Raw genomic sequence first — 12,355 nt, 5'->3', positions numbered from 1 at the left:
TGACAGACCATCTTGTTGAAATTTTGGCAGTGCACTGCTACATGTGAGCATTCACAGAACACCAGCGTTTTCTAGGCTTCCTGCCAAATGAATGCTTGGGAGAATGTATGTATATACTGTATTCCTGAAGTCTTCAAAGGATTAGCTTTGAATTACCTGAATTGTTTTGAGTTTGAGACATCATTAGGTTATATTAAATTACAAAATATGTAAAAATAAGAGTCTGTGCTTGCTTGAACTAGCAACTCTGCCACTTTTACCTTTGTGACTTTATCTGTGATGACATTTGCTTTTTTGTGCTCTTCTATTTAACAATTCTTCCAGGAGTTGCTTTTCTTTTTTCTCAGACTTGATTTTCAGCTCCATTGTTTTGCATTATGCTTGGCTGCATAAAAGGTGCATACAACCCTTGCACTCTTTGCAAATGGGATTTTTTCCAAACATTATTTATTTTCGGTCTTCCAAACATTGTTTCTTTAAGGCTTTTTCGTCGTCCTTCTTTTTTAACCCAATCTATTTGTTACCACCCGGGGATGTCACCTCAGCCTCCTCCTCCTCTCCTTCCTATTTTTATCCCTCTCTCTCTATTGCCTCCGTTTCCCCATTTATATTATTACCACCCTTCTCTAACACCTGCTTCTTGGAGCAACACATCAATTTTACCTCCAGAAGGCTGAACTAAAACTAGAAATAAATTTGTTTGAATATTTTATTTTTCTTGAATAGGAGCTGAGCCTACATAACTATTTTGAAATGTTATTGAGCTCAAAACAGTATCAAACCAGAACGGTTTCTGTTGCCACAGAATCCAAACTGAAACTGAACCAAAAGATGCACTGGTTTAATTGCCTGCCCACATACACATCTGCAATGCTTGCCTACCCTCAGTCCCCAGTCTCACATGCCATCACTGCTATTATTTTTTGCCATTCTATCATCCCTCATCTCATATCTGTTGCTCTTCTTTCTCCTTACCCCCAGCCACTGCTGCCTCTGGAGTACACCTCTTCCTCATCTTCCACATTTCAGTCCTTCTAGACCATGACTCTCACACAGACAGGGATGTCTCGGTGTCTAATGCTGCTTCTGCCAACAGCGTCTCTTACTTCAATCCTCGCTGAGATCCTCTCTGCTTCCATTTCTAGCTGTTCCTCTTTTCCCACTCTTTCTCCTTTAAATGGGGTTACCAATGAGTTATTTTTACTTCTCTCCCTCTATGTTTCTGTTGCCTATATCAGTTTTCCTTCTTCACACAAGATTCCCCAATCTCTGCTGTTGCTCTCTATTATTTCCAGGTCTCTTCCAAAATCATCCACCAGTCCCTCAGAAATGCACACTGCCACCCACTTTTTCTGGGACTTCTAATTCTTTTTCAGCCAGTGAGGAAAATTGTCAGCTGTGACAGTCTTTCTGAGCTCTTTTTCTCTTTCTTTCACTCGGACAGGACATTAACTCTGGCTGGGTTGTATATAGCTACAAGGCAATCATCTTCCCAGCTTTCCCTTCTCAGTAGAACAACAAAGCAGGTTTGTGATCTGAACTAGTTGTGCCAGAAGAAACACCGGGCTGCTCAGGTAGCACCTTCTGTCTGTCCACGCAGCAGCCCCCCATGTTTTTTCACCAATAAGTCCTATGACACCTTGCCTTGCCCTGCCCTCCCCTCCCTCCTCTTCCCTTCTCCTCCCTCCTCTTCCCTTCTCCTCCCTCCCCTTCCCCCTCTTCCGTTCCCTTCCCTTCCCTTCCCTTCCCTTCCTTTCCCTTCCCTTCCCTCCCCTTCCCTCCCCTTTCCTCCCCTCCCCTCCCCTTCCCTCCCTTCCCTTCCCTTCCCTTCCCTTCCCTTCCCTTCCCTTCCCTTCCCTTCCCTTCCCTTCCCTTCCCTTCCCTTCCCTTCCCTTCCCTTCCCTTCCCTTCCCTTCCCTGCCCCTCATTCCCCCTCCCTCCCGTCCTGTCCCATCTCATCCTGTCCCGTCCCATCTCTTCCCTTGCAGTATTTCCAAAAAGTATATCTTCTTTTTCTCTACCCCTCACACATATCTATCCAGACTGATGCTTTAAAGGTTATGTCTCTCATTTTTAGAGGAAGGTTCTTCATCGATTATCCCCTGGTCTTCTATCATCTCTTACTCTGCACCAAGAGTAAGCCTCTTAAGAGGCTCCCACCCACAAAAACTTCCACTAGGCAGCCTGAAGCGTTCTCAGAATGAATTTTCAAACACATTCATGCTTTGCTTTCCACTCTCCCAGATGCTCAGGAGCCACTCTCTGTAAATATCTACAAAACAATTCAATATCTTCCTTTAACACTCTCTTTAAAGTCCTCCTTTTCTGGGATGCCTACAAAAGACTTGACAACATTTAGACTTCTGGTATGCTGAGGTCACTGCCTATGATGCTGACTAATATTTTCTGTGTTTCCTGGTGTTCCTCCATCTGCCTGTCTCCATCTGTTGTTTCCTTGCTTACCCTTGTAAGCTGCTCGGAGGAGGGACCGACTTGCTGCTCCCTGCTTGTGCAGCGGCTGCAGCCCGGGCTCCCCGGCCGAGGCTCCTGCCCGTAGGTGCTCTGCTCCCACGGACCACAGGCGATAACCAAGCCCATGCCTCGCTGAGGGTCCTCCTACCTGCCGTACTGAGGATTTGGGTCAGGCTGCTCTCAGGCTGACTGCTGGGTTAGGCGATCTTTTACCTCTGGTGCCTTATGTTCAAACACTGCTTATCGTCACCGGTGGAAGTTATTTCATTGACCTCACTTAATCAATATCACAAAACACCAAACAATTTGGCAGAATAAGATTCCCTCTGTGGGATAGCTTCCCCACAGCATGTGTCTCTCTCAGGGCCAGCTTTGCTAGTCCATCCATTTAATTCACTCAGAAAATTACATTGAGAAGGTAAGACATAAAGAGACCCATTTGCCCGTCGCACTGATCTAAGCCTTTTTATTTGCTGCAGTGTAAGTAGGGACCAGTGAAGAAAGACGATTTAGCATAAAAACCTGCCCAGCATGCTGATATGAAAACTATGAATAGATCAGTGTTAGACGCGCAGGACAGGTCATGGCAGTGTAATGGCTGTCAGAAAGGAGGCTGCTAACACCTCAGCTGAACTAAATGAATTCTGCCCAGGTCTCTCTCTGAAAAGTTAAAGACACAAACTAGAATTCTAGCAATAAATGCAAAATTCGACCAGCTCGCCCCAGAGTGGGTTGTGCAGGAGCACGATGGCTTGGATGCAAGTGAGAAGAGCACTACGATGCAAGACTAACAGTGAAAGAGGGCAGAAGCACACAGCTGGTTCCCTTTCTTCATGCAATGGCAAAAGCTGATAAAGTTTTGATGTCCTAAATTGAATTACCAGAAATCCAAACATGAGCATATTATATTAGACTCCTAGCTTCTGCTGCTTTCCCCTCCAATGAAGGGGGGAAAGTTATTTAATTTTTTGGACAACTGGACTCCAGAAATACCAGATATCTAAAGATGTGATGCAGAGGATCATTAAGTTGGAAGAAATCATGTCCTGGTCTATAAGAAAACTATGAAAATACAAGTAAACAAATAAGCGTTTACGGTGGGACAAATGAGACCATACTCTCACTTCCATTTAGCAGTGTTGGATAGCTTTCACACGTGTGCTCCCTGTCCACAGTATGGTGACAACAGTAGAGCCATGCAGCTTCCTACCTCATTCAAACTGAGCCTGCATCCATCCTGATGACATTTAACACAATATTTTTGATTACCATCTCATATGGCAAACTGTTTAATTTGCAGCTCACTAAATGCAATCTGTTTAACCTTATAAAGCCGAGCACTATTCTGTTCTCATTCAAATCCTCCTTAGGAATTCACTCCTTTGAGGCTCACACATTTAACAGGCGAAAAATTACAAGAGAGAGAAAACAAAAGGTCTAACTGAACTCCCTCCCCTGAGTTTCTCGTGGCATGTCAGAGAATCCCAGAAAATAAGATTGCAAGGGCCCTTGAGAGGACAGCAAGTCCTTTGGCCCAATTCAGCTGTGTATCAAACTTTCTTCTTAAAACTTCCCCACTGCAGTGCTTAGCTCTCAAGATTGCAAAAAAAATGTTCTGTCTTCTTGTTACAGTGTTAGGGCTTTCTTCATTTTTATAGAAGGCAGAGTATAATTTCAGGCCATGAAAATAGACCTATCACCATTAGATTCTGTAAGTATCTGTGCTTTCCAAGTGCCTCCTTTCCATTAGAAGGAAAGACATTCTTCGCTTTCATGATTTTTCTCCTATGTTAACTAATACTCAGGTAGATACTAACACTTTTTTCCCTTGAACATGTTTAGACAGGCTTTCGGTCCTTCATTCATATTATTTGCAACCGGAACACAGAAGTTTTCCAAATTCAAAAGCATTTGGAAATGTAATTAATGCTGTTTGTCCTTACTTCTAAACAGAGAAGACAAATGCTAAATAAGGCCTAGATAACACAGAACCCTTACTTCTGAGTTATTCAGTACATAGTTCATAAATTCCTTAAAGCTATAGTTCAAGACTTTCCAAATAATGAGGGGCTTAAAATATTTTCATTCTTAAGCTTCTTACTACATAAATTTTACAAGAGCACCTAGGCCATCTATAAAATCAAAACTCTTCTAAAGGTTTCAGGTTAGATGTCCCAAAATGGGGACACCCAAAACTACTTGTCATCACTGCTATATTTTTAGGACCTTATTATGCCTTCAAATGAAGTTAATATACCTTTATGTCTTATTATTTAGACTTCATCAAAAGCTTCTGCTAAAGGGCAGCAGTTCTATCCATTTAGGGATAGCATTCCAAGGTTTTTAAGGCTTTCTGCAAGGAACCATTCAGGAGCTAACAGTAGGAGAAAACAAACAAAAGAGTGAGAAAACTAAATGTCCAGTTGAACTCCTTCCTCTGGGTATCTCGTGGCATCTCGTACGGTTGAAGAAAAGAAGGCCATGTGTGATCTTGGGAGGAAAGTTAGTCCAATGCCACCCTAGGAGATGCAGGACACAGGCAAGCTGATTTTTTGTATTGCTGAAGTACAGTCAGGATCAGGATGCAAACAGAATTCCTGATCTTTACATAGTTTGGTGTAGGATTTTTGAGTGTCTTCATCACGCTTATTTTAATTATTTTATAATGTCCATTATTTGGACATTAGCCCAAACTGTTTGGTAATATTCAGGGTTTCTGAGGAAGGGACATCGGTGACAGTTTGTTTCATACAGATGTAATTGTGAGGGATGGACACAAAGTCCTCCTTCCCTCTACACACTGGGGATCACATGGTGGAGGCCAACTTCAGCCTCCGCTCAAGGCCCACGGTGGGCAGAAGGGCCTTCAGGAGCACTGACTTGGACCACAGTCCCAGCAGTTCCCTTCCTGGCTTCTTGGTTTTCTGTTCCTATTTACCTTCTATCTCTTTCTTGGTGGCCAGAGAAACTTGAGGTCTTCACCCCAGTGAAATGGGGGAGAGGCCTGTGCTCCCAGAGCTCAAGGAAAACCCATTCAAACACATGTCTCAGCTCCTCTTCCAGTTTTGTCAAGCTGGTTGGTGATTTAATCATCAGTTCTAATAGCACGTTCTGGCATTAAGCAAAGGGAAATTTAAGTGCGCTTATACTTGGCCTGAAAGGAAAGCAGGCAGCGCTCCGTCCAGACACTGACCAGCGAGCAAACACGCGCTTCCTGGAAGCCCTCCAGCCTCCACTTACCCCAGAGCTGTTCCAAGAACAGCGATGTCGGAGCTCAGATCCAGAGTTCAAACTATATCCAATTATAATCAAGCAAGATTATTGTGGAAAGCTTATTCCAACTACATTTGGAAGATTTGTGAGGTAGCCAAAGCATCCCTGAAAGTCTTCGGAGAATTTTGGCTCAACAAGGGGGTCAAAAAACAAAACCTTGTATAACAGCTCACCGTTTGTGCTGCACTTTTAAATTCTGCCTCGGCACAGAGAGGGGAGTGACACAAAGAGATGAGGATTTGAACTCACCGACTCAGAGTATACCAGCATTTTTTTCTTGCTTGATTGTGTACTAAAACTGCCTGTAAAGTCAATAACTTCCTATGGCTTCACAGCAAAGCAGAAAGATTAAAAAAGAGCCATGGTCCTTTGAAGATGTGGAAGGCAGTAAGTGAGCAGGCTGAATCCTCTTTGGATTTGAAAGTCTATGCAGTGCTAACTGTTCTGCTTTAAGGTGTCAAAATTGCCTTAAATCTTTACCTTTGTTATATCCTGCTGCTACAGACATATAATAGAATAGGTCTTTAGACAGCATCATTTTTCTTTCAACTTTTTTTGAAATACAGCTGATTAGCACCTTTTTTTTATTTGTTTGTTTGTTTAATGTGCAAACACTTTTAATTACTTTAACGAGAACAGCATGGCAATGTAACGTACAGCATGTAACCGCACTAGATTTTACTGTGGTTGGTAGTAACTCACAAACATGAAGTTCCAAAACAGATGAAATACTTAGGCCTCTGTCTCTTCGTTAGGCTATGAACCTCCCACTAAACTCAGGAGTGTAAAGTCAGAAGTCTAAGCAGAACTTAAGAGCAGAAATACTTTCCTACTCTGTGCTTAGAAAATCCAGCCAGTGTATTTTAAAGGAGAGGGGAAAAAACAGAAGGAGGGAGGAGCAGGAGGCATGGTACAGAGTGAGACATGTCCCATGCCACCTTGGGCAGGGACTTGGTCTCGGCTTGCACAGTAGCGTGCCCATCACACCGAAACTCCTCTGTCTGGGAGTTGGTGCCCAGCGTGGCAGCCCCAGGAGCTCCCAGGAAAGGGCAAAGCTGAGGCCTGGCTGCGGCGTGGGCAAACGGCCCAGGGCAGGCCGAGAGCTGAGTTGCAAGCACCTTCTGAAATAGTTTCTCTGCTTCACCAGACGGGGTGCTAGCCCTTCCTCAGTTCGGTGCAAAGTCAAACAGGTTAGTTAGACCATCACCAAGGACCTAAAACAGCCTGTTAGATGTCAGGCTGAATAAAGGGGAGTGTGAGACGGTAACTAGTAGCTGAGGGGTGGCTTAAGGAGTCCTTCCTTACTGCCTCTTCACTGAGGAGGCGACTATCTGCTCTTCAGCCTGGACCAGAGGCCAGCCAGTCAAGTCGACCTCTGGGCTCAGTACCAAGCCAGACACGCACTACGGACATTATAGGCTTTTGTGCCCTGGGCCTCATTTCTGCAGTGACAGCATCAACACCTTTCTCTCCCCCTCATCTACTTTTTTGTAAGAGTTTTTCACAGAGCTGGTGAGCAAGGGTTTTAAACTACAGTAATATAGTTGCTATTAGTGTTAATAAGAATGATTGCTACACACTCATTTGTTACATTCAAACAACAACATGCATGGTCCCTTTCAGTAAACCAGTTTCCTCCCATCACAGACGTCCCTGGGCTAGTCCTATGAATTTTTCAGCCTCCTACTATGGCACCATGAAGAGCTATTCTGGGCTGCACAGACACATTCTTGGCATCTGGTATCTTCCTTAAGAAACGCTCGCTGTCTCATGGGGACTGTCGAATTAGTTTGAGGTATAGCTTGAGTGTTGCCCCTGAGCAGACTCCCATAAGTTTCTATCACAGATTAAACTGTGCTTTAAGCTCCAGGCAGCTAACTTAATGGAGGGCAGGGGATGGTAGATTGAAGCTCAAGTGTAGCTGACCTTCCAGCTCATAAAGCAGTGGAGACTTGACTATCCTGGGCTAATACAAACACCCCTGCTGACAGCACACAACCGGAGCTGCCGGTGTATGGCTGCAGAGGCAGGGGATGGCTTGGCTTGGGGTGCTGAGAGGGTCCCTGTGCCTGGCTGACCCTCCCCATCACACTGCGCAGGCATCTGAGCTGCACGGCAGTCAGCTCCTGAGCCCCCGCAGGTAAAGGTGCACTTTCTGGGCTAAACCATCACCAGTTTTAGCTTGTCTTAAAACATGGATTTGTTAATTATTTATATTAAGCCTTTCTTATTCCTTGGTCTGAGCTTTGAGCTAAACTGTCTTGAAACGGTGCAGCTTCAGTGCGGCTACTCGAGCTAGCACTGCAATGAAGGTGAACCTATGGCAAAACGTGAAGTGTTTTGCACTGAGACAGAGAATGTAACAGCTCTCATACAAACATAACTATGTAACAGTTACCATACAAATTTTTCCTTCTAACTTTTTTTATGGGTTTCCTAAAGAAACAAGACTTACACAACTCACTGGCTCTCTTCAGCCTCCTGTCTGTCTGTCTGTCAGTCTGTTTCCCCTCCTCAGTAACTTTTAAACATACTGAGTAACTTCAAACAAATTTGCAAATTGCATAAATGTCTTTGGGACTTGGCAGGCAAGTTAAGAGAGATCTTCTTGAAGTCCTAACCAAGAAAGAGACTGAAACAAGAGTTCAATTTTTAATAGAAACCAGCAGACCCAACTGCAAAACAAAAATCAGTAGGAATTCAAACTTTGTAACTTCTGCTTTTTATGGAATTACTTGCTAGCATTACAAGTGACACACATTGGGATACATGAGGAAAGATTAACAAGAGTTAAGCATCTTGTTAAGCACATGGAGCTTGATAAAGCAGCGAGCAGGGGGCAGGATGCGATAACCACATGCAAGGATCTAAAGCATTCAAATAACAGTGCAGAGGAGAAATCATAATCACTGTGGCTCGTGGCTGGCCAGGTATGAACTCTTGATGGCAATCTACATAAACTTCCACACCCCTCTGTGAAGTTGTCAGTCTCGGTAGTGAAGCACACATGTTTCACACAAGCAGGAGAGGAGCCCAGCATAACAGCTATTGCAAGTGCTAAACTTCACATCTGAAAGGGATCAAAATGACCAGAAACTTCACATCCTGGTCTAAAATCTGCTCACTCTGTGAGACATCCCTCCTTCACCCTAAAAACCTCATCTACAAAACCAAATTAATTTGGCTCCTGAGACTGTGAGGAAAACCCAAGATAAGCAGTCAAATGCCACAGACAGATGTGGTATAAAACCTTGAAAGCACAGAAAGTGACAGCTTCAACCTTGCTAGTGCGTGGTGCCACCTCCCCTCAGCTCTGTGACTTACTCCTGAGATGGAGCCGAGCCTCTCAGTCCCTTCCTGAGCCCAATACACCTTCAATCCTAAAAGACAACATGTTGCACATACAAAGTTTTCTCACCCACTTCCACTCCTCCTCACCAGCTTTATTCCCTTCAAATAGTTCTGCCCCAGTTCCACTCCAGGCATCTGCACGCTAGCCTTGTTTCGTCTGCCTGAGGTTAACTTTCTCAGTGCTCGCTAGTCTTCATTCAGTCCAGGAATATAATCCCCAAGGATTTCAGGATCTCTTTGCTATAGTGGCATTTCCAGTTTCTGTCTGTGGAAGAAATATTGATGTGAGTTCCTTGAAACCCTTTCCCTATGAAGTGTCAATAATTACCATCTTGGCATACAGAAAGGAGACTTTGGCAGGTTGCCCAGTAATATCAAAGAGGTCTGGCATAGTCACAAGAGCTCAGCTTTCTGTAAGAGTACCTGACATGATTGTAAGAAATCACATAATTGACTTCTAGGAATTTGAAGAAAAGATATATTCCTTGATTAATTTTGATCAGCAACGTAAGACCTATCCTTTTGATACTGGGTTACCAGAATTCAAACATAAAATATTACTTCTTTCACTTTGCATTTAACTGCTACTTTAGTTATGAAAGCATGTTTTTTCCTATTGGTTATGTTCACAAACAATGCCCTGACCAGAGATTTCTTGTTTTAACTTTATAGTTCTACATGCTATCGGGTTTTAACTAAAGCTGTAGAAAACTTTCCTCAAACTCAGAGATTTTGTCTGAATGTTTTTTCCCATTTTGAATTTCACAAAAACCCCAAATGCAAGAATTACATACTTAAAAAAACCAACCAAACAAACAAACCAACAAACCTATCAGTATTAAAACTGATTGTAAACCACAGGAATCATTTGATCCAAGCCATACCAAAATGATATATGTCGGTGCACACCATTTGGCCCAAAGTTCCTTTGAGAGGCACAAGAACTTGAGTTAACCTGACCTCATTAGAAGGGCCAAACAGATTAACATTCAGCATACCTCACTTCTTATCTATGCACCCATTGAGGCCTGAATTGCATCCTTATTAAAAGTTCTTTAAACACGACCATATTCACCATCCCAAGGGAAAGCAGTTTATCCCATTTATTTCAGCAATTCAGAGTATTCAGGTAGGAAAATCCTGTGTTCAAGCAATCCATGCTCAAATCAAACTACCAAATATACCCCAGAAACTATATCTCTCCGTTCCTCGGGTCAAAATGGCTCTGCTCTTCCTTTTATGTTTGCCTTTACTTTCTCAATGTATCTATTTTTATTTCTGTATTCTCAATATATCCTTTTCTAAGATCATAATGTAATCATTGAACTCATCATAAAAATTATTCGAAACTCCAATACATGTCTGCAGCTTGACCAATGTGTTAGACAGGAGACCATATCACATGCCAGAAACACAGACACAGAGGAGACGAATTCAGAGGAGTTGATGTGAACTAGTTAACAATAATTCTATCATTTTGTGTGGCGCTGAAATACTAAATGAGAAAGAAATCTGGCCATAACCCACTGGTCAACTGGAAGGAGTTTTTTTCCACCTTAAGACCTTTCTAACAGCAGCTAGAGCAACTGATGACAAAAAGAATCATATTTTTTAGACTGACCTATGAACTGTGCTGAATATAGTATTTATCATATTTTTTCTTTATGGTTGTTATAGTAATTCTGCACCAAATCCCAAGATTCATTCAAACTCCACAAACACACAAAACTTCCTGTTGCTAGCACTTAATCAGCCCTAAAATAGACATTATAAACCTACAGCTCAACTAGAGAAATCAGCAAGGAGGCAAAGAACTGCAAGATCATGCTGCAAGAAAAAACAAGCAGAGCTGAAAGCTGCTCTGTGACCCTCCCATGGCCTTTATCAAGTGATTTCTCTTCTTCTTTGCCCAGTTTACGCATCCTCCCATACACGATTCAGTAAACACACAAAAGCCAAATATGTAAATGCACAACCCGAAACAAAGGGCTACCAGGAAGTACGACATCCCCAGCCAGCACAAATTATCATTGCTTAACTGAAGTCACTTGGTGGATGAGCCAACTCTATATTTCTACTCTAGCAGTCAAGTGGTCCAGGGATCCCACAACACTCTTTCCTATTTCTACTCATTTCATTGCTATCATATCTTCCCCAAACCCTTCCAAAAAAAAGCTGTTATTGTTATTGTAAAACACTACTTAATAACAATATCTTAATAAAAAAGAACACTTGGGATATTCACTGTGTCACCTATTACGTTGTACGGGGTGGTAGGATGGATACACACACGCCATTCCAGCTGCCACCCTTATCATGAATGTTGTGCTACATGGCTCATACACACACATTAGGTAAATGGTTGTCAGTGAATCCTAAAGATCAAAACAGAAGATGCAAGATAAAAATCTGCTTATATAAATAAACTGGAGATCAGACACACAGGACATTACAAGAAAACTGGTTTCCATCTAGCGGAGATGGATTTGAAGTTGAATTTGTTTGTGTTACAGAAGAATTACAGAGATCTGAGAAAAGTATTACGGTACTTACCACAATTAGCAAACAACTCTTCTCTTTAAAATGTTTTTTAGAGTGTTACTATCTTGCTCCCCCTCCTGTTTTCTCCCTCAGTTTTTACAAGAAAGACTCTACCCCAGTCAAGAGGGAAATGTTTTGAGGTAGTGATTAGATATTTTCCCCTAAAGCAGTTAGCACAATTGATTCTTCATATATCAGGATTACTCAGCAGGAAGCTAAACTCTAAAAGCTTTCTGGTCAGAAGCAAGTCTCACAGCCTTCGATCTTTGCATTTCCGAGTCTATCTGAGTCAACCTGTGTAATAGGAAGGAAGGCACTAACAGAGATGTGCCAAACGCCAGTTACTCTGATGGAGAATGAGAGACAAAGCAAATGGCTATGCCAGTGTATGTGAAGTCTGTGCATTTCTCCAGTTTTTATCTGGAGCTGGGACAAGATGGTCATCGTGGTACAGATGATTCCCATCCTTTCTGGGCAGTGGTTCCTAGGCTGGTTCCTAGAGACTCTGGTTTTCGGACTCTGAAGTCATAGAGATTATTTCCACCTTTAAAGCACATTTTTAGTTATGTCCAGGGCTGAAAGGGGGCTGGGAACTCACAGGGAAAAAAGCTTCGCTGATTCCTGACATGGAATTACCATCTCTCAGGGTAAAGAAATCTTTCTGAACATGCTCATTCCTATTTCTGTCTCTCTGAGAAGGGTATCTGCAAGGGAGGCA

The sequence above is a fragment of the Calonectris borealis genome, chromosome 3 (assembly GCF_964195595.1).
Source record: "Calonectris borealis chromosome 3, bCalBor7.hap1.2, whole genome shotgun sequence".
NCBI lineage: Eukaryota > Metazoa > Chordata > Aves > Procellariiformes > Procellariidae > Calonectris > Calonectris borealis.
Note: the sequence above shows the minus strand (reverse complement) of the source record.